This window comes from Lepus europaeus, chromosome 10 (genome assembly GCF_033115175.1).
Source record: "Lepus europaeus isolate LE1 chromosome 10, mLepTim1.pri, whole genome shotgun sequence".
Lineage (NCBI taxonomy): Eukaryota > Metazoa > Chordata > Mammalia > Lagomorpha > Leporidae > Lepus > Lepus europaeus.
Genome location: NC_084836.1, coordinates 89,218,821 through 89,224,394, shown reverse-complemented (window position 1 = coordinate 89,224,394; position 5,574 = coordinate 89,218,821). Strand labels below are relative to the sequence as shown.

At 43.0% G+C, this 5,574-nt stretch overlaps 1 pseudogene; it reads left to right on the top strand.

Annotated features, from left to right (window-relative positions):
* The first annotated feature begins 4,987 nt into the window (after positions 1-4,987).
* Positions 4,988-5,175, top strand: LOC133769315 (small nucleolar RNA U3; annotated as a pseudogene).
* The last annotated feature ends 399 nt before the right edge of the window (positions 5,176-5,574 follow it).

The window sequence follows — 5,574 nt, the reverse complement described above, 5'->3', positions numbered from 1 at the left end:
GTAGTTTGCTTTATATTTGAACACTTGTAGAAGGGAAACCTGAGTGTTTTAAATAATTAAAGTATTAGAAGCCACATCCCAGCCTTTCTCCCATGCCTCGGTTGCAGAGCTGAACAACACTAAACTGCACTGAGCCTCAGTTTAATAATAATAAAGAGTTAGGAATTTTAATTTTTTTCTAAATTTGTAACTAGATTTTTGTGAGACTGCTTTGAGATAACATAAAGGAAACTAGCACATAAATTTAAGAATTAATTTCCATCTTTGTCTTTTCTACTGATGTACCCTGGACTCCCTAATGGTAGTTCTCTATCTTGCTCACCTTTGTAGAACCTGTAACAAGTGACCTTGTGCAAAACAGTTACCTAATATATGTGGGCTGGTCTGGGGAACTCAGAAATCCTAGATCAATCTCAGCTTATAAGCCCCATTAATGTAATGGTCATGCCTATTTTTTTTAAATTGCTGTATCTACAATACCTAATATTAGCTTAGGATATAGTAAAACTGAATGATAATTGAAAATGAATGATGAGATAATTAATCACTGGATTAACTTCCAAGGCTTTTCATGGATATTGAGAAAATAAATCCTTTTGTCTCCTTGCTCCCCATTGCATCCCCAAACCATTCAGATGTTAATGTCCATCAGTATTCCTTGTATGGTCTTGGAATGCTCAGCCCATGGGCCATATAAGGTCCATGAAATAATTTGTTCTGACCCTGCCAAGACAACTGCAGGCAAAACTCACAATTCAATAAATCTACAGCAGGCTAATTTTCAAGTTGATAATGTGGTGACCTGTGGATGATGTTATAAATATCCAAATGGCCCTTGGCAGAAAAGGGGTCCCTGCCCCGATGGCACATGAAGAGCGCTTGCTGAGAAAAAGATAAACATTTGGAACAATGTCTTGTCCATTAAGTGCCTATAACAAAAGCCCCTAGATATTCACAAAATGAATGGGGAAAAGCCCTTAAAAGTTTAAGTCACAATATCTCTGCCTACCAAATTAAGCTTTAGTGGAGAATATTCAAAAAGGTCTAAAATAGCAAATGTAGATGGCAAAGCAGAGACTTTTCTGGTAATATTGTTGTTAGAGGTATCCAGGACTTAGATATTTTGCCTTAGATATTTGTAGCATAGTATCTGCTTTCCCCTGCTCTTTTTTGATGCCTTCCACCTTATAGATTATTCTCTCTGGAGCAGGAAGGTTGAGATGGAGCTAGTCCCTGCATGGCAGCCATGGTATTTTCACTAGAGAATGTCGCTGCTAAACCATCTACTCTGGCCAAGATGGGATGAAAATTCTTGTAAACATGACCATACAGTTTTTGAAAGAAAAGAAAGAGGCAGGAAGGAAGGAAAGAAGGAAGGGAGGGAGGGAGGGCAGAGAGGATGGGAAGGAAGGAGAGAGGGAGGAACAGGTTTGGGGGAGAGAGAAAGAGGGAGAGAGAAAATGAATTGCTCATCAGAATACTCAAGAGTTATGCTTTAATGATAAACCAACAATTTGGAAAAGAATGAAGACAGAAAGAATTAAGACTTGCATTATATAGATTTGGATTTGGAGTGGTTTTCTTTCCTATATATTTTTTAAAATATTTATTTATTTATTTGAGAGAAGGAGACACACAGAGAGAGAACCATCCACTGGTTCACTCCCTAATTGACCACAACGGCCAGAGATGAGCCTGTCTGAAGCCAGGAACCAGGAGCTTCTTCCAGGTCTCCTATGTGGGTATAGGGGCCTGAGTACCTGGGCCATCTTTCACTGCTTTCCCAAGCCATAGCAGAGAGCTGGATGGGAAGTGGAGCAGCTGGGACTTGAACCAGTGTCCTTATAGGATGCCGGTACTACAGGCGGAGGCTTTACCCACTAAGCCACAGCGCCGACCCCTCCTATATGTCTTAATAAAAATTTCCCATAACCGTTGGAACAGTTGGAATAGATCCTGCTCCCTGCCAATAATCACCTGCTGAGCCATAGAGCTCCACTGCCAAGTACTTTTGGAGAACCATGTATTGTTGAGAAGCTAGGCCTAGGGTGAGATGATTTGCCTATGGGTCATGGATCCAGACTGTTGAGACCCTACTGGAAACAGAGAGGATAAGATATTCACCTTTCACATAGGAGAACCTCCACATGTTGTGCTAGGAGAAGTTTTACTACTCAGTCTCTATGTTTGCCAAACAGAAGCTATGAAGTCTTCTTGTGCTAACACCCATGTGAGACAGCTTTTGTGGAACAAAGATTTTCAAATACTCTAAATTGCTTTCCCTGATGGCTGAAGCAGCCAAAGTGAGAAGTGGCATCTTCTGACTTAAATTTTAGACTTTCATCACTAGCAGCTACAATGCCTGGAACAGAGACTCTAGCAAGGATGACCACTCACAGTGGTCCATGACGATGACTCCCTCCCTCTGAACTTGAGTTTCCTTAGCTATATAAAGAGATTGGTGCAGCCATATGAACTGAAATATCATTTTTGTGTGACAGATATAATGCTGGAAAAGCCTGTTAATTATTTATTTCATAACACATTTACTTTGGGAGTGCAATAGGTAGCGATGGAGTAAGACTATGGGTCTATTCCTCTGTCTAACTCCAGGGGGCAGCAGCTTCTTGGACACAGAAAGGTCAATCAGGCATAAATGGCATCAGGGGAATTGTGTCTCTTTAGCCCTAAGGTAAGGAGACTGATCCACCCAAATGAACTTTTCTAAAGAAGCATAAAACCCTCAGAAATCATGTCCAAATTATAAAGAAATTACATTCCTGGGAGATCCTAAGAATATAAAAATCATTGGTGCAATGATAATATTTCTCCTGAAGGTTTTTCCTTAGATTTTCCCAGATGGGTTTTCGGTGATAGCAGGTTTATTTTTAACAAATGCACATAAATGACATCCTTTTCTTGATGACAAGAACTTTTTTAACTATTTATTTTATTTATTTGAAAGACAGAGCTACAGAGAGAGGCAGAGAGGGAGAGGTCTTCCTTTCGCTGATTCACTCCCCAGATGGCCGCAATGTCTGGAGCTGCGTCGATCCGAAGCCAGGAGCCGGGAGCCTCTTCTGGGTCATGCGGGTTCAGGGACCCAAGGTCCTGGGCCATCTTCCACTGCTATCCCAGGCCATAGCAGAGAGCTGGATCAGAAGAAGAGCAGTCGGGACTAGTGGGGTGCTGATGCTTCAGGCTAGGGCTTTAACCTGCTGTGCCACAGCACAGGCCCATGATAAGAACTTTTTATTTTTCCAAAATGTGTTTGGACAGCCCCAAAGTCAGAGACACAAGACTGGCAGGTCTGATGTTACACAACACACAAGCTACAGAGCGCCAGAGGAAAGTGCGCCAGAGTTCTGGTTCCTCTTCGTTCAAGAAGGCTGTGTTGCATCAGCACTCAGGGGTGTGTTACCTAGCAGAAAACCAGCATCTTCACTCTAGTTTCCCACTTTCATTGGAAAGATGGGAAGAATTTAACTTAATAGTAGAAAACTCAGCTTCTGTTTTTTGCTCCTTCTCTGAGGCTTTAAGCCCAGTAGCAACCCTTGAAATTCTTGCAGTTAGGAAGTTGAGGTTTCTGGAGGGATGAATATGCATGGCACACATAATCTCCAATTTATTAGCCTGCTTCACTGGTCATTATTGAGATTTGATTGTAATGGTGAGTGGCGTTAACATGCCCTCCACATCTCCCTAACAATATTTATGGTCAGTAATAATATTAGTTCAGTCCTCACATGACACTCTGCAGAGTGAATCTGCTAGAGTTCATCTTGCCTCATTACTTCTAACAGACCCCCTGTAGTCAGGTCACACTCCAGTGGCATGCCAGACAGAACGACGACATCTTTTAAATATGCTCTCTGGCTTACTTCATTGGAAATGCTAGCCTTTTCATTAGGGCAGATCGTGGAGCTAGTGCTGCTTCTCTGGGTGAGCACAGTAATAGTCAGATGTCACGAGAGTATAGGGGAGGGGACATGAATAAGTCCATGGAATCCTCCTTGAATTTGCTCCTTCAGCCCAGGCTGACACTGTTGGCTCCCACTCAGATGCCTGTACATTGGCATCACACCCATTCCCCTTGCTTTTCAAGGGGCTGAGAAGTGACTGCTCTGTACAGCCATGGGCATTGCAGCTGCCTAGACTCTGACCTCCAAAGAAATGCACAGCTAATGCCTAACTGATCTAGTGGTGCAAATGCTTAGCTCCTTTGCTTTAAGGTTAGACATAATCTAAGATGTAATTTAATGTGCAAAGCTCCCTGCAAGAATCAAGCTGTGGTTGGGGTTTCACTTGAAATCACACCCTTGCTTGGCTTCCTCTCATTCGCTTTCTTGTTTCCCACAACCCCTCACTGGCCTCTCCAGGGAATCCTGTCTTGACAAATCACTTGCAGGGAATGTTTGGCTCAAGGTCTGCTTTTGGGAGAACATGATCTCAGCTGCATTAGGCAGGCTCCTGCATCTCCAGCTGTGTGTAAGCCTCCTAACCACTCTGCTCCTAACTCTGCTCCACTCTCATGAGAACATAGGCGGGCAGCACAAGCCATGCATCGTCCCCAAACACCTATCTCCCTTCTCCACCACCACTCAAGACCCAAGGTCCTCCAGCAGCTTGGGCCTTCTGTTCAAAGCAGTCTCAAGGGAACCAACACATTTGTAACTGAACTCCAGCATCATTCATGTTCATAATCCCATCTTGTCTTCTCACCATTACAAGTACAGATTAGTGGATCCATTTTATAGTGAAGGAAACTGAAGTTCAGAAAGGTTATGCAAACTGAGTGAATTCCCACACCCAAAAGATATAAGTCTTCTGACCCAGGCTTTCAACTTCAAGTCCAATAAATTCTTCACATTCTTTACCATGATGGCCCCATTGGCAGCCAGGACATGATGTTCCCAATTAACAATAAATCATGCTTAGATGAAGTCACACTGTGTTTGTGACAAGACAGAGTCAAAGTGACTCCACAAAGACTGTACTTTCAGGGATCATTTCTATAGTTCATTACTAGAGACGTTTCTCTGATCACGTAGAGCAAAGGAAACCACGAGGAGGAGGGCGTGCCTCAAAGTGTCCTTTGTTGCTGCTGCCATTTGCCATCCATGGTTGATTTCTTCTTTGTGGAGAGAAAGAGCCAGAGGACACAGTCTGAGTGGGAAAGCCACTTGGAAAACAGCAATTAAACAGTCAGTCCCTCTACTGTGTAAGGTGAGTAACTCCTGTTGTTTGCCAGTGAGGACTCGAGCCATCCTGCCTCCTAGATAAGAAGTTCCCGAATTTCTCAATGGCATCTACTCTCCAAGTGGTCCCCTGCATTCTCAGTTTCACCTTAATTTCACCCAATCTTTTTTGTTGTTGTTGTCTCCATCATTTGTATTTGATTCAATTGGTAAATAAATACAGGAGAACTGTCATGAAACCACAGTGTATTAAACTTTAAAGAATTTATTTCAGGGCCAGCACTGTGGCATAGTGAGCTTGGTCTCTGCCTGCAGTGCCGGCATCCCTTATGGGTGCTGGTTCAAGTCCCCGCTGCTCCACTTCAGATCCAGCTCT